General features: G+C 38.8%; 1 protein-coding gene across 4 annotated transcripts in view; it reads right to left on the bottom strand.

The window, feature by feature from the left end:
- ASXL1 (ASXL transcriptional regulator 1) overlaps nt 1-24,581 on the bottom strand; it is a 79,200-nt gene that overhangs the window by 42,448 nt on the left and 12,171 nt on the right. The window lies entirely within an intron of this gene.

Raw genomic sequence — 24,581 nt, 5'->3', positions numbered from 1 at the left:
ATCTGCTTACTCAGGTAGGATAACTAACGATTAGAACATTACAGAAAAAGATGAGAAATCTTTTCTCTATCCCCAGATATAGCTAAACTCCTCAGAAAACAGGATGGCTATTGCAGCAACTCTTTCCCATAAAAACTGATGAGAAATAACTGTGCTTCAGGCACTCTGACCCATGAAGCTGCAAAGGACCCATTTGTGATGTCAACTGATATATTCTTGCAGCCGCACACAATGCTTTATGGGCAAGGTGAAACAATCTTAGGGACATCGCAGCTGCACCACCAGTAGCACATGAATTCTGACAACTCATGCACTTTTAGGTTCTAGGGAGTCATATCTGTTTTACAGGATGTACCTATAAGTAAGCAAATGTAACATAGATCTTGCAGGGAATATGCCAGACAGGCAGACACAGAAGCACTCATCTCCTAGTCCAAATGCATAGAAAAGCTAGGCAAATATAACCCATGCACAGAGGCAAGCCCAAAAGCAAGAAGGGGAATTTCCCTGATGCTACAAACAACTAAGCTACTCAAGTCCAAGTAACTCCCAGGGCTACCTAAACCAGATGCAGGTTTTAGAGCTTGAGATAGGTGTTTTTTTAATGCCTGCAAGAAACTAAGAGACAAAAAACTGAAAATTACTTAGATGCATGAATATACCAAAAAGCCACAAAGAACTATACAAGAATAATGTGAATTCCGATTTCCAGTCCATGAAAAAAAGTAGTTTTACCTCTGAGAAAATGAAATTCCATTATCACAGATACGGCTTCAAAATCAGTCTACCCAAGTGGTCCATAAACTCTAAGCCAAGAAATTAGTCTAAGAACAGGTATGCCACTAAGGAAATCTCTGAGGTTCAGCAGAAATTCAAAACTTCCCTGGAGGAATACCCTCACAACCTGACTCACATAAAAAGTAAATCCTAGAGATGATAAGCATGTAAGTCTAAATTTAAAAGAATATGAAGAATGGAACCACCAAAGGTGGAGAAGGGTTTTTAACACACACAACAAAATAGGCAAACTTAGACCTCAAAACATAGATAAAATAGAATTAAGTAGCTTTAAAATAATAATGTTTAGAATATACAGGGGCCCCTGGCTGGCTCAGTCATTAAGGCATGAAACTCTTGATCTCAAGTTTGTGAGTTCAATCCCCATGTTAGGCATGGACCCTACTTAAAATAAATAAAATCTTTTTATAAAAAATGCAGAGATAAAGTTAGAAATAAAGGCCATAAGCAAAAATGAACTATTAGGACTTCATCAATGTTAAAAAAAACTTCTGGGGGCACCTGGGTGGCACAGCTGGTTGAGCCAACTCTTGGTTTTGGCTCAGGCCCTGATCTCAGGGTTGTGAAATAGAGCCCGGCATCAAGCTCTGCACTCAGTGTGGACTCTGCTTGGTACACTCTCTCCTTCTGCGCACACCACCACCATGCGCGCGCTCTCTCTCTCTCTCTCTCTCTCTAAATAATTAAAAAAAAAAAGCATCTGCACAGAAAAGGAAACAGTCAACAAAACTAAAAGTAGCAACCTACAGAATGAGAGACAATGTCTACAAATGACATTTTGAATGAAGGGCTTATATCCAAAATCTATAAGAACTTATCAAACTCAACAATGAAAAAAATAAATAAACCGCTGGGTGGCTCAGCAGTTGAGCGCCTGCCTTTGGCCTCGGGCGTGATCCTGGAGTCCTGGGATCGAGTCCCACATCAGGCTCCCTGCAAGGAGCCTGCATCTACCTCTGCCTATGTCTCCGCCTCTCTCTCTCTCTCATGAATAAATAAATGAAATCTTAAAAAAAAAAAAAATAGTTAAGAAATGGGCAGAAGACATGAACAGACATTTCTCCAAAGACATACAAGTGGCGAATAGATGCATGAAAAGATTGTTAACATCAATCATCAGGGAAATACAAATCAAAACCACAAAGAGATCCACCTCACACCTGTTAGAATGGCTAAAATTAACTCAGGAAACAACAGAAGTTGGTGAGGATGCAGAGAAAAAGAACCCCCTTACACCACTGGTGGGAATGCAAACTGATACAGCCACTTTGGAAAATAGTATGGAAGTTCCTCAGAAAGTTAAAAATAGAATTATCCTATGACCTAGCAATTGTACTACTAGGCATTTATCCAAAGGATACAAAAATATGGATTCAAAGGGATGCATGCACCCCAGTGTTTACAGCAGCACTATAAACAACAGCCATATTATGGAAATAGCCAAAATGTCTATCAATTGATGAATGGATAAAGAAGATGTGGTATATATAACAATGGAATATTACTCAGCCATCAAAAACAATGAAATCTTGCCATTTGCAATGACATAGATGGAACCAGAGTATATTAGGCTAAGCCAAATAAGTCAGAGAAAAACAAATACCATATGATTTCACTCATATGTGGAATTTAAGAAACCAACCAGATGCACATAAGGGAGGGGAAGGACAAACAAAACAAGATAAAAACAGAGGAAGGCAAACCGTAAGAGACTCTTAACTATAAAAAACAAACAGGGTTGATGGAAGGGCTAAAATGGGTAACAGGCATTAAGGAAGGCACCTGTGATGAGCACTGGGCGTTATTTGTAAGTGATGAATCACTAAATTCTACTCCTGAAACCAACACAAGACAGGGGGCACCTGGCTGGCTCAGTCAGTAGAGCATGCAACAATTGATCTTAGGGTTGTGAGGTCAAGCCCCTGTGTTGGGGGTAGAGTGTACTTAAATAAAACTTAATAAAAAAAAAAAAAAAACCACAGGACAAGAACAGGCAAAAAGAAAAAAGAGAGAAAAAGAAAAGAATCAGCAAATGTCAAAAACAATCAAGTAGAAAATCTAGAAATAAAAATATATGATTAAAGAAGCAAAATGTGTGGGGCACCTGGGGTGGCTCAGCTGGTTGAGTGACCAACTCAATTTTGGCTCAGGTCATGATCTCAGGGTCGTGAGATCAAGCCCCTCATCAGGCTCTGAACTCAGCAGGAAGTCAGCTTGAGATTCTTTCCCTCTGCTCACACTTGCCCTCTCTGCCTCTATGTCATTGTAAATGGCAAGATTTCACGTGCTTACTCTCTCAAGAAAAATAAACCTTAAAAAAAAAAAAAAGGGCAGAACGTTTGGCCAAAACTACATTAGTGAACTGTATTCTTGATCTGAAATAATCCCACAAAATTCAGCACAAAAAGATAAAGACATGGAAAATATGAAAGAAAAATATGAAACACATCATAGGAAGCTTTAACATTGTCAAATAGCCATGTCAGAAGAGGTAGCAGGAAAAGTAACATTCAAAGACATATTAGCAGAGGCCGCCTGGGTGGGTCAGGCAATTAAGAGTCTGACTCTGGACTTCCGCTCAGGTCCTCATCCCAGGGTAGTGAGATTCTGCCCCACACTGGGCTCTGCAATGAGTGGGGCCTGCTTAAGACTCTCTGCCCCTCCCTCCCCACCTCCCCGCGCTCTCTCTCAAAACTTAAAAAAAAATAATATTTTTTTTAAAAAGACATTGGCTAAAATTTAAGACATCAGTCTTCAGACTGCCAGGGTCATTCTCAGATATATACTATAGTAAAACTGCAGAACAGTAATGACAAACAAAAAATAATATGAGCAACCAAAAAGAGAATGAATGATACAGAATAGCAATCATTAGACCTCAGGCTTATCAAATGTAACACATGCCAGAAAACAAGGGAGCAACCTCTTCTTAGGAGGGAAAATAACAGTCAACTAACAAATCATCACACAGCTAAAAAGCCACCTTAAGAAGAAAGAGAACACAGAGGCCTGAAGATACACCTATAGAGGTAGCTTGTAATTTACAGATCCCTATGTTAAGAGTTTGATAAATTATGTATATTAATACAGAAGAAAACAGAGTGGGATACAAGAACAATGGTAAGCCAAGAAATCTGTAATATCTCAACATAAATATTAACTTTTAAACACTTTCATCATGCCTAACTTTAAGAGATTTAAAAGGAGGAATTTCAACAAAACTAGAGAAGGGTATGGAAGATGTGAAATATTCAGAATTAAAACACTTTTTTTTAATTTTTTTTATTTATTTATGATAGTCATAGAGAGAGAGAGAGAGAGAGAGGCAGAGACACAGGCAGAGGGAGAAGCAGGCTCCATGCACCGGGAGCCCGACGTGGGATTCGATCCAGGGTCTCCAGGATCGCGCCCTGGGCCAAAGGCAGGCGCCAAACCGCTGCGCCACCCAGGGATCCCCCAGAATTAAAACACTTAAAATGCAATTATTGTTCATGAAATATAGACATTTAGTTTAGACTGTAATTATTCATCTTAAAAAATGTAAAGGTAACCACCTTTACATTGATACATTAATAGAAATACAATAAATAACCTCCAAGCCAGCAGTCATTGTAAGAAGGGGAAATTTATAAAATGACTACATGATACAACATGGATGAACCTTGAGGGCATTATGGTAGTGAAATAAACCTGTCACAAAGGACAAATACTGTATGATTCCGTTTATATGAAGTACCTAGAGTAGTCAAATTTATAAAAAGAAAGTAGAATGGTGGTTGCTTGGAACTTGAGGGAGGAAGGAATGAGTAGTATTTAATGGGTACAGAGTTTCAGGTGGGGACGGCTCTGGAAATAGATGGTGGTGATTGTGGCATATCAACAGAAGTGTACATATTAATCCCACAAAAACATATACCTAAAAATTGTTAAAATGGACCCTGATACCAAAACAAGGTAAAAATATTACAACACCCCCCACAAAACTACAGCCCAATATCTCTGATGAACATAGGTGCAAAAATCCTCAACAAAATATCAGTAAACTGAATCCACTCATTAAAAAAATAATTCACAAAAAAAGAAAATAAATAAAATAAAAAAATAATTCATTATTGATTCAATAATTCAATCAAGTAGGGTTTATTCCTGAGATGCAAGGGTGTTCAATATTCCCAAATCAATCAATATGATATCTCACATCAGTAAGAGAAAGAAAGGAGAAAAACCATATGACCATTTCAATAAATGCAGAAAAAGCATTCAACAAAGTATAATATCCATTCATTACAAAACTCAACAAAGTGGATTTAGAGGGAAAAAAACCCTCAACATAATAAATACCATATATGAAAAACCCACAGGTAACATCATACTCAATGGTAAAAAAACTGAGTTTTTGCCCAAAGGTCAGGAACAAGAGAAGGATGTCCTCTCTCACCACTTTTATTCAACATGGTACTCTAAGTCCTAGCCACAGCAATCAGACAAGGAAGAGGAATAAAAGGCATCCAAATTGGTAAGGAAGAAGCACTATTTGCAGATGACAGGACACTACATATAGAAAACCTTAGGGTTGCCTGGCTAGCTCAGTCAGAGAAGCATGTGACTCTTGATCTTGAGATTGTAGGTGTGAGCCCCACGTTGGGTATAAAGATTACTAAAAAATAATAATAATAATAAACTCAGAAAAAGTTCTAGAAGATGAATTTTTAAAAAAACCTAAAATTCTACAAAAAACTATTAGAACTGATAAATGAATTCAGTAAGTTATCAAGATACAAAATCAGTATACAGAAATCTATTGCATTTCTATACACTAAGCACCAGAAAGAGAAATTAAGAAAACATCCCAGTTACAGTTGCACCAAAAAAAAAAAAAAAAAAAAAAAAAAAGGAGGAATAAACTTAACCAAGAAGGTGAAAGGCTTATATTCTGAAAACTATAAAACACTGATGAAAGAAACTGGACACAACACAAATAGAAAAATGTAACAGGGGCCCCTGGGTCACTCAGCTGGTTAAGTAACCGACTCCTGATCAAAGCTTGGGTCTCCATCTCACAGTCTCGAGTTCAAGCCCTGCACTGAGCTCCAACCTGAGTGTGGAGACTACCTGAAAGAGAGAGGGAGGGAGGGAGGAAGGAAGGAAGGTAGGTTGGTTGATTCCATACTCAGGTATTGGAAGAACAAATATTGTTAAAAAAGACATACTACCCTACCCAAAGCAATCTACAGATTTAATGCAATCCCTATCAAAATACCAACAGCATTTTTTACAGAACTAGAATAAATAATCCTAAAATTTGTATGGAACCACAAAAGACTCTGAAGAGCCAAAGCAATCTTGAAAAAGGAGAAAACTGAAGGTATCACAAAATCAGATTTCAAGTTACACTACAAGCTGCAGTTATCAAAACAGTATGGTACTAGCACAAAATCAGACACAGATCAACGGAACAGGACAGAAAGCCCAGAAATAAACCCATGATTATATGGTCAATTTATCTTCAACAAAGAAGGCAAGAGGGAAAAAATAGTCTCTTCAACAAATATAGGGGTGGGAAAATTGGACAGTTACATGAAAAAAATGAAACTGGACCACTTTCTTACACCACACAGAGAAATAAACTCAAAATGGATTAAGGACCTAAATGTGAGACCTAAAACCATAAAAATCCTAGAAGAGAGCAGAGGCAGTTATTTCTCTGACATCAATGGTACCAACATTTCTCTAGAGGCACAGAAAACAAAAAAAATAAACTACTCGAATGACATCAAAATAAAAAGCTTCTATACTGCAAAGGAAACTATCAACAAAACTAAGCGACAACCTACTGAATGGGACAAGATACGTGCAAATGACATAGATGATAAAGGATTAGTATTCAAAATACTATAGAACTCACATAACTAAATACTAAATAATACTAATACTAAAGAACTCACATAACTCAACACCAAAATCCAAATAATCCAATTAAGAAATGGGCAGAGGGAGGGATCCCTGGGTGGCGCAGCGGTTTGGCGCCTGCCTTTGGCCCAGGGTGCGATCCTGGAGACCCGGGATCGAATCCCACGTCGGGCTCCCTGCATGGAGCCTGCTTCTCCCTCTGCCTATGTCTCTGCCCCTCTCTCTGTGACTATCATAAATAAATAAAAATTAAAAAAAAAAAAAAAAAGAAATGGGCAGAGGGTGGCTGGCTCAGTGGCTGAGCATCTGCCTTTGGCTCAGGGTGTGATCCCAGGATTCTGGGATCGAGTCCCACATCAGGTTTCCTGCATGGGGCCTGCTTCTCCCTCTGCCTGTGTCTGCCTCTCTCTCTCTTTCTCTGTGTCTATCATGAACAATAAATAAATAAATCTTAAAAAAAAAAAAAAAGAAACATAAAATGCTCAACATCACTCATCATCAGGGAAATGCAAATAAAAATCACAATGAGTTATTACCTCACACCTGTGATAATGGCTATAGTCAAAAACATCAAGAAACAAGTACTAACGAGGATGTGGAAAAAAAGGAACGCTTGTGCACTGCTGACAGGAATGCAAACTGGTGCAGCCACTCTGGAAAGCAGTATGGAAGTTCCTCAAAAAATTAAAAACAGAACTACCCTCTGATTCAGTAATCATACTACTGAGTACTTATCCAAAGAATACAAAAATACTAATTTGAAAGGATACATGCACCCCTGTGTTTATTGCAGCATTATTTATAATAGCCATTATAAAGGCAGCCCAAGTGTCCACTGATAGATGAATGGTATATATATATATATATATATATATATATATATATATATATATATGTGTGTGTGTATGTAACTGAATTAAAATACTTGGTTTTGAATTTCCATATTATATAATATGGAAATATTATTGTATTATTATATTGTAATATGAAATATTACACACACAATGGAATATTATTTAGCCATAAAAAAGAATGAAATTTTGCCATTTGCAGCAATGTAATGGAGCTAAAGTATAATGCTAAGTGAAAAGAGAGAAAGACATTGTATGATTTCACTCACCTGTGGAACTTAAGAAACAAAAGGAAAAAAAAGAGACAAACCAGAAGACTGACTCTTAGCTACAGAGAACGAACTGATGGTTACCAGAGGGGAGGTGGGTGGGAGGATGGGTAAAATAGGTAAAGGGGATTAAAAGTACACCTATCAGGGTGTCTAGGTGGCTCAGTCAGTTAAGTGTCCAACTCTTGGTTTTGGCTCAGGTCATGATCTCAGGGTCATGAGATCCAGCCCCTCATTGGGCACAGTGCAGAGTATGCCTGAGATTCTCTCCCAATCCCTCTTCCTCTGCCCCTCACCCTACTTGTGCATGCTCTCTCCCCCTCTTTCTCTCAAGTAAATAAATAAAATCTTTCAAAAAAAAAAAAAAGTACACTTATCTTTTGCTTTTTAGGTTTTTATTCATTTAAGTAATCTCTTATACTTAATGTGGGGCTTGACTCATGACCCTGAAATCAAGTCACATGCTTTTTAAATTTTTTTTTTAAAGATTTTATTTATTTACTCATGAGAGACACAGAGAGAGGCAGAGACACAGGCAGAGACACAGGCAGAGGGAGAAACAGGCTCCATACAGGGAGCCCAACGTGGGACTCGATCTCAGGTCTTTGGGATCACGCCCTGGACTGATGGCGGCGCTAAACCGCTGAGCCACCCAGGCTGCCCAAGTCACATGCTCTTCCACCTGACCCAGCCAGGCTCCTCAAGAGTACATTTATCTTAAAAAAAAAAAAAAAAAAAAAAGAAGAAGAAAAAAAAGTACCCCCTCCAAAAAAAGGTTAAAATGATAAATTCTGTGTTATGTGTATTTGACCACCACTTAAAAAAAAGAGACAATAACTTTTAAGTGAAAAGGAACAATGCAAGAAAAAGCATAGTTAGTTTTTAAAAGAAAACATTAGATAAAATATATTAGCAATCACAATAATTCACTTATTAAATATGGAAATTCAAAACCAAGTATTTTAATTCAGTTATAAGCTTTTTAAGGATTTGAGAGAGAGAGCATGCAACACGCATGCACATGGGGGGCGGCAAAGGGAGGCAAAGCAGATACCACACTTGGCACAGAGCCTGATGTGGGGCTCAATCTCACAACTCTGAGATCACAACCTGAGCCAAAAGCAAGAATTGGATGTTTAACCCCCTGGGCCACCCAGGTGCCCCTTCAGCTATAAGCTTTTTAAAAGCAATAGCAAAGCAGTAGTAACAGATCCAAAATAAAAGACCTGAAGAGGATACAGCAAACATATCCCACCCAAAAGATAAAAAGAATTTAAAGTAAAAAGCATTATTATGGATAAAAAGGGGAATTTTTTTTTTAGCAATACACAAAGCAATCCAAAAAGCTGTAACAATAAAAAATCTGCAGGCACACTGTGGTATAGTCTCCAAAAATGGCCCCAATGAATGAAGTCACCTGGTATTTCTGTCTTTGGATAGTCCCCTCCTGCCTAATCTGAACTGATGCCTTGATATGCTTTGCACAACTATACTAGTCCTCGCCTGAGTCTTAGGAATGCCTGGCAATTCCTGCTTTTGCACTTTTGAGAGCCCTGAGCTGCCATGGATGAAAGTTGGATACACCTGCCAAGAAAACAGCACAGGAAGGACCATGGAAAAGGGAAAACCTCCAACCCCACATGGAAAGAAAGCCCAGCCATCCTAACATCCAAGCTAAGCCCTGCCTTCCAGCCACTGCTGCCAAGCTGCCAAACATGTAAGCTGTCTTGGACATTTCAGTCTAATACAGACCCGACATGTCTGCTACACCAGCCTGACATCACAGAGTCAAAGAACTGAGCCCAGTCAATCCACAGATTCATGGGACACGATCAAAATGGTTATTGTTTTAAAATACTGAGCTTTGGTGTGGCTTACTAAACCATAATACATAACTAAAGATAAATAATATCTCAAAATATACAAAGGAAGAGCTATCTGATCTCAAGGAAAAATTGGCAAATTCACAATTAAAGGGGACTATTTCTCCAATGGATATATAAAGCAGATTAAAAATTAAAGAGATTTAAAAACTTAAAAAACTGGACTGGTAATACATATATAGAATACTATGATACAGAAATAGAAAAGTTCAAAACACAAATACCACTAAAACATATCTTAAATACTTAAAAACCCAACCATACATTAAGCCAGAAAAGTTTCAACAGAATACAAAACATACACACCAATTCTTTGACACTGATTTAATAAAATGGGAGGGGGACACAATATATATGTAAAAATTTAGAGAAAAAACACTTCAATTCATGAATTTTTTTCAATTCATGAATTTTAAATGAACTTTCATAATAGAAATCCCAAAATATTTAGAACTAGAGAAATATAAAAGCATACACGTCAAAACTCATGGCGTTATGTCCACCAATAGGGTATATAGAGTAAATATACTCTCTCTCAATCTCTCTGGGTTAAAGAATCAGTTTGGGTTTTTTCTCCTAACCTATCAAAGATCAACATGTGATCTACTGGCACATGACCAGTACACATGACTCACTATGCAAGCTTGAAAACTACCCAAGCTGACCTACACTGTGTTCTAGAATAGAATGAGTCTATCAATCCTGCTCATATGTTGCAGCAATGTCAAACTGTGATCTAAATACTCCCAAATTCTGTACTTACTACAGACAGGAATGAAAGTTTACAAAATGACACTGCTCTATGAATAACACTTTGATTAGCACTGACAATGGTAAATCCACAAAATACAGAACTATACCACTGTAAAGAGGAATGAAGACTCTATATACAGCTATGAGGTAATCTGGACATACCACTAAGTGAAAAAAGTAAAGTGGGAAAAATGTGTGCGTTGCTGATGGGCAGGCCACGCAGGATGTGTCCAGCATGTGGACTACTCTGAATTAGTTACCTGAGAAACAGCTGGTACAGAAGAATACTCTGACCCTCCTCTGTCCCTCTGAAAGCAAGAAATAAATTCTCCATGTAACAGGTACCCTTCTGGCACCTAGAGAGTAGAAGGCATCCTTACCGCCAGAGAGAGGAAATTCAGGGCCCAAAAGGCTGTATAAACAAACTGTGTTACATCTTCATTAATTTGCTACCCTAAGCCCAGACTTGTCTTGTCAATTCTTCGCAAGTGCATTGCTTCTTTGTCTAAAAATTATCAAAAGCTGCCACCCTTACGTCACTTTTTGGGTCTTGTATCTTCGGATGCCCTCGTACATATAAAATTAAATTAAATTTGCCTTTCTCCTGTTAATCTCTTTTTTTTATAATCTCTTTTTATTATAGAGAGTATCTCAGCCAAGAACCTGGAAGGGTAGAGGGAAATTTATTTTTTCGCCCAAAGTGCCATTTTAAGAAAGGAATAAGATACAAATACGTATGTGTCATTTGTTTAGATTTCTTGAAAGAAACTAAAAACAAGAAAACACCCATGGGGAAAGAAGGAACACGTGCAAGGGATAGGAGCTAGACTTCACTGAATAAACATTGTGCAGTATATCTAACCACACATATTTTACATCATTATAGAGCAATATCAAAAATTTTTTAAGATTTATTTAGAGGAAGAAAGAGAATACACATGCATGAGAGTTGGAGGGAGGGGCAGAGGGAACCAGACAGAAAGAATCTCAAGCAGACTACCCACTGAGTGCAAAGCCCAACCACATCACTGAGCTCAATCCCACAGCCCTGAGATCATGACCTGAGCTGAAATCAAAAGCTGGATGCCTACCCGACTGAGTTGCCCAGATGTCCCAAAATTAAAATTTATAAAAGCAATCCTTCTCACCCTACAAAATAAATAAAAAACAGATAAAAATAATGAACCAAACTGCGTATCAAGTTGATGGAATAACCACAAAGGAATTATTTTGAGTGATTTTAAATTGCAGTCTCATGAGATATACCCAAAGGCCAACAACAATAAAACCACTTTAGAGTAATCATACTGCTGATGTTGGTGCTGCTGGTACTGTTGTTCTGAGACTGCCAGAAGGAGTAAATGAGGGAGTATGTGGTTTTTTTTAATATTTTATTTATTTATTCATGAAACACACACACACACACACACACACACACACACACACACACAGAGGCAGAGACAGAAGCAGGCTCCATGCAGGGAGCCCAACGTGGGACTCGATCCCGGGTCTCCAGGATCATGACCTGGGTTGAAGGCGGTGCTAAACCACTGAGCCATCCGGGCTGTCCCACTGAGTCACCCAGGCTGCCCAGAGTATGTGGTTTTATTGGGAACCAGAACTTCCACAGGAGAGAAAGGAGAAACACATATTAAGTCTGAAAAATTTCAAGCAAAAAACACGTATCTTGAACTTGAATTGAGATTATCAGAACTCATGAAATCTTTTGCCTTAAAAACACACACACATATTTGTACATGTGTAAGTAAGCAAACTTTTGCTCTAGGCGACACTAGATTAACCAAACTTACCCTCTCACTATAAACAACTAAGAAACTGGACAGAACACATGAAACAAGTGTTTTCAGTGTTAGAAAACAGGCACTCAAGACTGATGCTTGGGCAGCCCCGGTGGCGCAGTGGTTTGGCGCCGCCTGCAGCCTGGGGTGTGATCCTGGAGACCCGGGATCGAGTCCCACATCGGGCTCCCTGCATGGAGCCTGCTTCTCCCTCTGCCTGTGTCTCTGCCTCTCTCTATGAATAAATAAAATCTAAAAAAAAAAAAAAAAAAAGACTGATGCTTAAGAGAAGAAAAACAAACTGTGTCCTACAACTGACCTGGCTTTCTGCCTGCAAGTACAATGCAGACAACAGGGAAGAATGGGGGAATCCCACGCAGAGCAGAGCAGTCTTCCAGAACTGAGACAGAGATCAAAGTTCTGGGAGGCTAAGGTGGCTAAAAGCTGCACAGCAGAATTAGACAGGAGGAACCTAAGTAGGAAGACTTCAGAAATCTGCATATGTATAGGCTGAAACTCCCCAGGCAGGCCAATGAATAACTCATTCCCAGAGCTGAAAGCCTAGGGACAGAGAGTTAACAGCCAGCCAGACGGGAGGGACATTGTTAAACATCTGAGGCATTTATAGTAGAGACCCCAGTGGGGAAATACCTTAGTCATAGAGTTAAACTACCCTTAAAAGCTAAACCTGCCTCGACAAAGCTTAAAAATAAGCCCCCAAGAGAGTAACCTAACCTCCCCTCAAAATAAAGCCCCACACTCTTGAAAGATAAATTGTGGCATCCAAAATGTAAATTTCATTGTTCAGCATCCAAACAAAACCTCTCATATATGCCAGTAAGCAGTAAAATGTGACTAATAAGCAGGAGAACAGTCAGTCAACAGCAACAGACGGAGAAACAACAGAGGAGATGGGATTAAGAGACAAAGACTTAAAACAGCTACTATTAAAAGCATGTAATATGACTGAGGATTAAAGGAGACAACATGAGGAGAAAATAGATGTGAAAAAAGAAACAAATGGAATTCCTAAAGATAAAAAATAGTGTATCTAATGAAAATTTCACTGCCTGAAATTAACAGCAAGTTAGTGCAGTAGAAAAGGCCAGTAGCAACAGAAGGTATCTAAAATGAAGCACAAAGGAAAAAGACTGGAAAAACTAACAGAGCCTGAGTGATCTGTGGGACAATATAAGGTTGTCAAACAGGACAACAGGAAAAAAAAAAAAAAAAAAAAAAACCCTGAAGAATTCATGGTTACAAATATTTCCTATTTGACCCATAAATCTGAGTTCACCATGTCACATGACAATCAAATTGCCAAAACTTAGGATACAGAGAAGAATTCTCAGAGAAGAATCTTAAAGCCTTCGAAAGAAAAAAGAGGAATAAATATAAGAACTGCCACAACTTTGTCAGAAACTATGCAAACCAAAAGATAAAGGATGGGTATCTTTAAAATGCTGAAAGGAAAAAAACAAAACAAAAACCTTTAAACCTAGAAATTGGTATCCAGCTAAAATATCCTCTAAGGCAAAATCAAAACTGTCAAACAAAGAAAAGCTACGAAAACTTGTCTCTGCACTACAAGTGCTAAAGGAGGTTCTTCTAGAGGATGAAAATGGCAAATGGAAACAGTAAAAGGATGGAAAAATATAATATACAAAAACTAATTTTGAAATAGGTGGATCACCTATATCAATACTAAAGTAGATTTCAGGAAAAAAAAAAAAAAAACTGCCAAGGGGAAAAAAGAAACCTTACTTAAGAATAAAAAAAAGTTAAATGTAGGAGCAGCATTTGGGTGGCTCAATCAGTTAAGCATCTGCCTTTGGCTCAGGTCATGATCCCAGAGTTCTGAGATCAAGCCCCACATCGGGCTCCCCACTCAGCAGGAAGTCTGCTTCTCCCTCTGCCCTTCCCCTGTTCATACTCATGCACTCTCTCTCTCTCAAATAAATAAAACCTTAAAAAAAAAAACAACTAAAAACTAAAATAAGATGGTATAGCCACTTTGGAAAATGGTTTGGCTGTTTCTTAGAAAAGTTAAACAGAAATTACAATTCTACTCCAAGGTATCTACCCAAGAAAAATGAAAATGTCCACCGAAAGACTTGTATGCAAACATTCATAGCATTACTCTTAATAGTCACAAGGAGTAAACAATCCAAACATCCATCAACTGAAAACTGGATAAGCAAAATGTGGTAGATCCACACAATGGGACTTTTTCAGCAATAGAAAAGAACAACCCATTGATATACATTACAAGATGGCTAAATCTCAAATACTTCATACAAAGTAAAGGAAGCCAGACTCAAAAGGCTACATAATGTATGACTCCATTTATATGACATTATGGAAAAGGCAGAACTGCAAGGATAGAAAAACAAATCAATGGTTCCCAGGAGCTGAGGTGGAGAGGACCTGCCTATAAAACGACATAAGGAAAGTTTCTGGGGTGATGGTACTGCTCTAAATGCTAATTATGGCATAATTTTGTCAAAATCCAGAAGACTAAAACCTAAAAAGGGTGATTTTACTGTATGTGAAAGTAAAGCTGAATTTTTTGGGGAAAGAGAAGCATAACACCAACATTTACTGGAGCAACTGCATTCAAGCCACTATAGCATATCTTTAAATACCCCAATAAAATGTCAAAACAAATGTGAACTAAAAAAATCAAATGGGGGCACCCAGGTGACTCAGTTAAACGTCTGCCTTCTGCTCAGGCTACAATTCCAGGGTCCTGGGATAGAGCCCCGCATTGGGCTCCCTGCTCTACCTCTGCCTCTGTTCCTTGGCCCTTGCTTGTGTATGCTCTCATAAATAAATAATCCTAAATTTAAAAAAATCAAATGAACTTTTAAAAAGCCTCACAGAACTGTACATTAGTACGTCAAAACAGGTAAATTCTACTGTATGTAAATTATGCCACAATTTAAGAACAGGGAAAAAAAAGCACAAAATGCTATCTTACATCCACAATACTCAGGCTGTGAAGCAACAGGAATTCTCATACACTGTGGAAGGAGTATCAGTATCAACACATGTATCAGGAGACACGTACAGAAATACTCAATGCAGCCTTGTTTGAGATAACTAGAAACAACCCAAATATGCACCAAAAGGAAAATGGACAAATAAATCAAGGCATATTTATACCATAAGACAGTACATAGCAGAAAGCATGATCTATGTCAATTAAATGCACCAGCACATTTCAAGCTCAGAAATGGTAAGCAAAAGCAGCAACTCAGGGAAAAATACAGGATTCCATTCACATAAAGATTATTTTTAAAAATGCATGTTCAGCAATACATACCTGTGGGCAAACCTAGAAACAAAAGTAAGGAAATGAGGATTATGGAAATCAGAATACTGATTATCTTCAGCAGGGAGAGAAAGGGATATGCTCAGAGACTTCAAAGAGTGTAAAGAGTGTTCTGTTCCTGAGCTGGCTGGTGAATATGGGAGCATGCAGTTTATTTTTCAGCTACTCTTTAACACAAACTTTGTATATACTCTCTTTTGTGTAAATTATATACTTCACAATAAAAAAAAAAGCAAAAACAACACATTCTGAAAATAAAATACATCATGCCCAGTAGATTTTATATGCCATATGTATTCTACTAGCAGAACAAATCTGTCTTAAAACTAATGCAGAGAATCAAGAGCAGGAAACCACCACAGCTTGTTTTAATATCAAAACAGAATAAGGTTTGAAATAAAAATATTACAGATACATCAATTATGAATAAAGATGTAAAAATTCTAAATAAAGGATTCATACTAAACCCAGCAATGTATGTGTAAAAAGAGTATCATGTTGAAGTGACATTTATCCTAGGAATACAAGGATGTTTGAGCACTGGAAAAAAATTTATTGATGACATAATTCACTATATTATCAAATTAAAAGAAATAAACTATGATACATTTACTCACACAAAGTTATTGAATGAGAAACTGTAACCAAAATTAAAAACCCCTTCCCTAGGCAGTTTATGTTCTAGTCAAAGGAGACAGACAATAGCAATAAGTATACAGCAAATGATACAGAGAATATCAGAAGGTTATAAATACCAAAAAGAAAAAGGGAAGGCAGAGAAGGGGGGAGTGCTAAGGAATGTGGAGGGGTTCAGGTGCAATCTAAGACTTGAAGGTGGTACGGGAGCAAACCACACAGGTACTTGGGGGAAAGCATGGCAGACAGCTAAAATAGCAAGGACAAAAGCCCTCAGAGTACATGGCAGCACGTTCAAGGACCACTGAGGAGGTTGCTGTGTTTATCCAGCAAAGTGAACCTGGGGAAGAGTAAGAAAAAAGGCAAGGAGACTAAGGGCGGAAGCAAGTCTCGTCAGGGCCCTGCAAGCAACTAAGGATTTTGGCCTTGACCCTAAGTGAAGGAAGGGGAAGGAGCGGATGAACATTAGATGGTTTTGAGCAGAGAAATGACATGATCTGACATTAAAAATATCTTCCTGGGATGCCTCAGTGGCTCAGCCGCTGAACAACTGCCTTTGGCTCAGGGCGTGTTCCTAGAATCCTGGGATCAAGTCCCACATTGGGCTCCCTGCATGGAGCCTGCTTCTCCCTCTGCCTGTGTCTCTGCCTCTCTCTGTTTCTCTCATGAATAAATAAATAAAATCTTAAAAACAAAAAAAGATCTTCCTGAATAAATAAAATCTTTAAAAATAAATAAATAAATGAATAAGAATAAGATCAAGATCTTCCTGAGCAACTGGGTGGCTCAGTCGGTTAAGCGTCGAAACCTTGATCTGGGCTCAGGTCTTGATCTTATAGTCCTGAGTTCAAGCCCCATGATGGGCTCCACACTAGGCATGGAGCCTACTTTAAAAACAACAACAACAACAACAAAAAAAAAAAAAACACCCTTCCCGGCTCCAGTGCTGAGGAGAGTGGCAAGAGTGGAAGCAAGGAGACCAGTTAGGAAGTTACTATGATAATCTAGGAGAAAGGAGAAAGATGATGGTGGTTGAAACCAGGAAGGTGGCCCGGGGTAGGGGGTAAAATGGAGGTATTCTAAAAGTTAAGCGAACAGGATTTATTGATGATTACACATGCCATGAGAACAAAAGAAAGCAGTCAAAGACAACTCCAAGGTTTCTAACCTAAGCAACTTAAAATACGGAACTTCCCCTAATTGATAAAGGCAAGCCAAGGGTGAAAGAGGTTTGAGAGGGAAAATCAAGAGACTGATTTTGTATATGTGCTGCCAAACCGAGCACAAGAGATTGGTTTTGTATATGTTAATTTTGATATGCCATTACTATCCAAATAAAGATACTGAATAGACAATTGAATAGATACAGATTTTGATGTTCAGGGAAAAATATCTTGGATGGAGATAAAATTTGGAAGTTGTCAGTGACAAACAGAGAAGCAAAGGAGACAAGTTACCAAAACAAAGGAAGATGAAAACTAAGTGTTGGAGAGGGAGGTACTGAAAAGAACCAAGTGGATTTATCCCCTAAATTTCAGAAAGGCTAAGAATTTAAACCAGGTACCATGGCAGACAAGGATGAGGTATGGAATTGAGAATATGGGGACTGTTAAAAGTCTGCATTAGGAGGATACAGACATCCTTACTCCAGCACCATGCATTTAAGCAACAACCACTCCCACTGCTGCAGGAGACAAGTGAAGCCACAAAAACACCATGCACTGAATTGCCCACTAGTATTTAAGAGCCTGACTCTTAAATAAACAACAGTCCCTCAACCAAGATCATTAGACATTTGAGTAAGGCACACAGGGTGAAAAATGACCCACACTTAAGTATATACTCACGGAAAAGGTTCTAAAAGCTTTCAGAGACAGCAGTAGAAAAAAGGGGCGGGAGGCACATACAGAAGATCAGGAATCAAAATGGCACTACATTTCAAAAGCAACACTGGACTTTTTTTCTTTTGAGAAAAACCTTACATTTTGGAGACTTAAATACTTTACTTTATGGAAAGGAGATGCCAGTAAACATTCCATACTATACATTTCAACTTTGATACTAAAAATTATTATCCTGAACTAATTCAACTATTTGTCAAAGAGAACAGCCACCAGCTAAGAAGTAACAATCTCCTTCTATGGGTTTTCCACTATATTTTATCCAACAAACTTTTTTTTTAAAGAATTTATTTATTTATTTATGAGAAACACAATGAGAGAGGCAGAGACATAGGCAGAGGGAGAAGCAGGCTCCTTGCAGGGAGCCCGATGTGGGACTCGATCCCCAGAACCCAGGATCATGCCCTGAGCCAAAGGCAGACACTTAACCACTGAGTCACCCAGGCATCCCTATCCAAGATTTATTGAGTACCTCCTATGATAGTTGCTAAGGATACAGCCAAGGACAAAATAATAGTGATTCTCTACCCCAACCTCTAGTCAGGAAAGACACATCAAACAATCACCTAAGTAATTATATAATCATAAACTCATAAGTGATCAGAAGTAAAGTTCGGAGCACACAGAAAAATTCAATTTAGCGATAAAGTTCCCATGGTACGGACATTTAAATTGAGACCTATAACCAGGGAAAAGCAGAAGAGAATTCCAAAGGGAAGACCCTAAAACTCAAAAGAGCTTCAGGAATTCAAAGAACAGAAAGAAGGGCAGTGTGGCTGGGCAAGGTTCAGTTTTTGGTAAATGCTATAAAAAACCTTTGACAGACACTAAACAGAGATGTGTCATAGTCATATTATATTAAAGTAAAAAAAATCCCTCTGGCTGTTGTTTGGATTTCCAAGGAGCAAAGTGGATGCTGAGGGGACAAAAGTGAAAGCAAGGGGCCCAGGCAAGAGCTGTTTCGGTATCCAGCATATGAGGGTAACTTAGACTAAGGTGGTTGCAACGGGAATGGAGACCCAAAAAAGGTATAAGTTAGAAGTCAAAGGAGAACTGTCCAGAGTTACCTGACCCAAGAAAAACTGGCATGCAGAGTCAAAGACTAAAACAGAAGGGATTAGCTGACACATAAAGGGACACATGTAAAAGCCCATCTAATACAAGTGAATCAAAAAAGCATCTCCCAGAACAGAACAGACATCTTTTTTGCTCCCATCCCTTTCCTGCCTCGTGATGCACACAGAATTTTTTTTTAATTTTATTTATTTATTCATGAGAAACACAGAGAGAAAGAGAGGCAGAGACACAGGCAGAGGGAGAAGCAGGCTCCATGCAAGGAGCCCAACATGGGACTTGATCCTAGGTCTCCAAGATCATGCCCTGGGCTGAAGGCGGCGCTAAATCACTGAGCCACCTGGGCTGCCCCATGCGCACAGAATTTTAAAACGCCCTCCCCCATATTTAAGAACCAACTCATTTAATGTCAAAACTTCAAATCTCCTCAAGCCTGTCTTCCACATGTTGAATACAAATCTCTCAACCAAAAATGTGACTTGGTCCCATTTACTTAAACTCTCTCAGGTTGCTTCCCCGTTATTATAGGAGTAGGAGATATATTTATGTTTCAAAAAGTCCAATGTGACAGGTATGATGCCTGTCTGGAATAGTGTTAGCACTCAAACATCAGTTTCCAGCTATCCTTCCAGATTTAGCTAAGCTAGAAGCAGCAGCAACTTTCTGAGACTAAACAAGTTCTTCAAATAACTCTCTCAAAAAAGTCTGATCTGAAGGACTGAAAAGACGGAGAAGGACAAACATTATATGTTCTCATTCATTTGGGGAATATAAATAATAGTGAAAGGGAAAATAAGGGAAGGGAGAAGAAATGTGTGGGAAATATCAGAAAGGGAGACAGAACGTAAAGACTGCTAACTCTGGGAAACGAACTAGGGGTGGTAGAAGGGGAGGAGGGCGGGGGGTGGGAGTGAATGGGTGACGGGCACTGGGTATTATTCTGTATGTTAGTAAATTGAACACCAATAAAAAAAAAAAAAAAATTAAAATTAAAAACCTGAAGGACTGAAAAGAGATCATACTCACAGTTTTCATACTGGCTGACCCAAAGAAAAGTGTGTTTTTTCAAATAGTCCCAAAGAAGCCTGGAACATGTACAATCTCCTCATTTTCCTAGAACCCTGGTACCTTAACATCACACTTTAAAAATGTACTTTTTGTTTTAAAAATACACATCACTTTAGCAACCCTGAGATTATCATCCTGCCCACCCCCCTGAACGACCACAAAATCATTCTGGCAGTGCTTTCAAAACCTCTGATACCTGACCTTTACCACACTTCATTATTAGAGGGCTTTGAACTTCAGGAAGTAGAAGGACAAAAGGCAGCTCATCTCTTAGACATAAAACCAGAGTCTAACCAAAGCTCTAAGAACAATCAAGTTCTCTCTTCTCCCGGAGCTGGCTGGAAATCCTGTCAAACAACAGAATACCCCCTTTTCCACAGGCAGATCCAGACATCCCTTGAGAATTATTCAAACAAATAAGGAGCCTTTTACCAAGTGAGGGGTCAAAGCCTCCAACAAAACCAAAGTGCTACTACTATTAACAAGAGCAAATGGTACTGTTCTACTAACTGGGCCTTCTGTGCAGACCTCCTATAGTTCAGAGTCGAGCACTGCTTGCAATAAAATGGTCTGCCTCCAGCAAATACCAAATGCATCACAAAAGAACAAGAAAGAAAAATATCCCTTGCTGACTTACTTTTCACACAAAATAGTCTAGATGCTAGAATGGGAGCACAATAAGGATAGTTACTGAATTTTTACTCTAGAAGGTTTTCAACAGAGTTCCAGGGTCTAGGAAAGATCCTGGAGTGCTTGGGGCAGGGGGTGGGGACAGTAGAACCTACAAGAGATGGAGAAAGTGGGCCCTTCTGCTTGTTTCAACCAGAGCAGTTTCACAGTCATATTTGTATTTTGGAGCTCCATTTCATGACAAAAAAGGATTTTACACCTCAAGTGTTTAAATGACCAATCTTATTTCAACTCCTGGGTGTTAGACACAAATAAGTATAAATGGAGATATTCACTAAGACATGAGGTACTATGCTGGAACCCAGGCCTTGACTCCTAACCCGTCCAATGCTCTTCCTACTACCATAAATCACTTATTCCAGCATAGAAACTAACACCTACGATCAGAAATGCCAATATAATTAAGGCAAGGTGCAGAAATTCAACCAGCCATAACTAAAGAGTCACATCTAAGGACATGAAAAGCTACTTTGCTTAACTATAAAGATTTTCACTAAAGAGAATAAAATTGACATTTTGAGGAATATCAAAGAACTCACAAGATGCTTCAAAAGATGAAATGACCAAAGGTCATAAAATCTGTAGAAAAACTCTTTATTCTAAATTAGCATAGCAAAAAGAAATTAAATTCAAAAGATGGGGGGGCCCTGGGTTCTAGTCCCAACTTGGCCACATGCACCTGTCACTCAGATGTATAATCACAGATGAATCATTTAATCTGTTAAAAGCTCAGTTATCTATCTGCAAAATGAAAATGAACTGATGATTTGAGAGCCCTTCCCACACTAAAATTCTAATATTCCAAGCACTTAAAAGATCATGTATTTGATAAGGCTAACAGACTATGGAAGACATTGTCTTAAAATGTCACTACCATTTTAAATGAAAGCAGAAATTCTTTTTTCTAACAAGATGATCAAAGTTCAAAACACTAAAAAGAGTAATAATATCGTATCTAAAACATACCTAAAATGTTTGAACTGGGCAGCCCGTGTGGCTCAGAGGTTTAGCGCCGCCTTCAGTCCAGGGCCTGATCCTGGAGACCCAGGATCAAGTCCGTCAGGCTCCCTGCATGGAGCGTGCTTATCCCTCTGCCTGTGTCTCTGCTTCTCTCTCTGTGTCTCTCATGAATAAATAAATAACATCTTTAAAAAAATAAAAAAGATGTTTAAACTGTTTAAGGCTCAGTTTCTGCCTTTAGCAATTAAAAGGAACCAGATTATGGCTGCACACAAGGAAAGATTTATTTCTAGTGTCAGCAGATTCTTTCACAGATTTATGTAGAACTGTTCTAATGAGGGCAAGGGGGAGAAAAGGGTTCTTAGAAGTTGACTTGCTGAGCAGAAGAAAAAATAACCCCAAATATGCATATTCTATAATAAAACTGATATAAAAGAAAGGTGAATTACAAGGAGAACTGATTAGCTAAGATTTTGATGATACCATCATCTACTTTTCATTCAGCCAATTCTAAGTACCTATTACATGGCAGACATAGTAGACGTAGTGAAAACAAAGTCCCTGCACTCAAACACTAGTGTGGAGAGACTAACCACCACCAAGTAATTTCTGATACTGATAGGCTAACAACCACCAAGTAATAAAACCCTCCTAATGTTGTAGAATTAGATGGGTAAAATATCTTCCCTGGGGGCACCTGTGTGGCTCAGTGGTTGAGCGTCTGCCTTCAACTCAGGCTTTGATCCTGGAGTCCTGGGATCCAGTCCTACATCAGGCTCCCCATGGGGAGCCTGCTTCTCCCTCTGCCTATGTCTCTGCCCCTCTCTGTCTCTCATGAATAAATAAATAAAATCTATTTTAAAAAAACAACAGAAAACCCACAAACCTTCTCTGAAAAGATACTTCTGGATTAAGAACCAAATGACAAGAAGTTACCATAGAGTTTTCTAGGCAGAGAGGCTAGCAAGCACAAGGGCTCTATGGTAGACACAAGTCAGGGATGCTTGAGAAACAAAGTGAAGACCAGGGTGGCTTTAGTATAATGACTAAGGGCAGAGTGCTAGGAGAGCAGATCAGAGGTAGGCAAGGGCCGGACATGATAATGGTATGATAGGATTTGCATTTTTAAAAGACCACCCTACTTGCTGAGCACGTATCAAAAATCAAAATCTTGGGGTGCCTGGGTGGCTCAGTTGGTTAAGCATCTGCCTTCTGCTCAGACCATGATCTCAGAGGCCTGGGATCCAGCCCTACATTGGGCTCTCTGCTCAGCAGGGAGACTGCTTGTCCCTCTCCCTCTGCATTCTCTCTCAAATAAATCAATAAAATATTTTTTAAAAATCAAAATATTCTTTGATACTGCCTTTCAAATGATAGACGCCATGATTTTACTGTATCTATTTCCTCTGTTCTTCTCAGTATTTAACAGTAACATAAATACCTTTGAAATTGCTTTAAGTGTTGCAGGTATTTTAATTACAGTTAAATAACATCATAGAACTGTAATAATTATCTCCCTCTCTTCCTCCATTTGCTTTTTTCCTTACAGTTATCTGCAAACTGTAGATTTTACTGGATGGATACCTCAAGTATAGTCCTCTATTTCTTTTACCAAAAAAAAAAAAAAATGATTTTCAGGGATCCCTGGGTGGCGCAGCAGTTTAGCGCCTGCCTTTGGCCCAGGGCGCGATCCTGGAGACCCGGGATCGAATCCCATGTCAGGCTCCCAGTGCATGGAGTCTGCTTCTCCCTCTGCCTGTGTCTCTGCCTCTATCATAAATAAATAAAAATTTTTAAAAAATGATTTTCATACTTTTATAAAAACATTCTATATAATAAAACGATCCAATGGGACTTGTTAAATGGGTTAAAAGACCCTGAAGGCTGAGCCCTATATCATACATGAGGTATAATAAAGTGCAAATAGCCATAAGTAACGTAAGTGACATCAATGGGAGAACCATTCCACAATAAAAATGAACAATGTTCACATGAATGCAGTTGTGCCTGATAGTGTTGCAAAGACCAATGCAGGCTAAACTCACCAGTGACACAACCACCAAGTCACAAAAGCATAGTAGTCCAGCATCAAAGTCCTAAAAATGTAGAACACTACAAAGAAGCTCAGAGTGACTTTGTAAGAATGGGAAATCCCAAGTGTAAAAAAATGGTACGGGGGGATCCCTGGGTGGCTCAGGGGTTTGGCGCCTGCCTTTGGTCCAGGGCACGATCCTGGAGTCCTGGGATCGAGTCCCACGTCGGGCTCCCAGCATGGAGCCTGCTTCTCCCTCTGCCTCTCTCTCTGTGTCTACAATCAATCAATCAATCAATCAATAATTTTTTTTAAATGGTACAAATCCTACCTCTAACCAGACAATGATGGACACTGACAGCTGACTTCAGGAAAGGCTTAAGGAAAGCAATTCAAATCAAGAATTTGAAGCATGGATAGATTTCATCTATCCCATCCATCCTTGAGGACTAGCTCTGGCGACTTTTGCAAGTATCTATACATCAAGTGTCAAATGTACCATCACATTACCCAGAACAACTTTTTATCAGAGAAGGAATCCTGTGGCATGCCCCCAAAGACTCCAGCTTATCAGTAAACCTTTGGTAATCATAGATAAGGCCACACAAACATATCCAGAACTG

Source organism: Canis aureus, chromosome 26 (assembly GCF_053574225.1).
Source record: "Canis aureus isolate CA01 chromosome 26, VMU_Caureus_v.1.0, whole genome shotgun sequence".
Lineage (NCBI taxonomy): Eukaryota > Metazoa > Chordata > Mammalia > Carnivora > Canidae > Canis > Canis aureus.
Note: the sequence above shows the minus strand (reverse complement) of the source record. Positions and strands in the feature narration are given on the sequence as shown.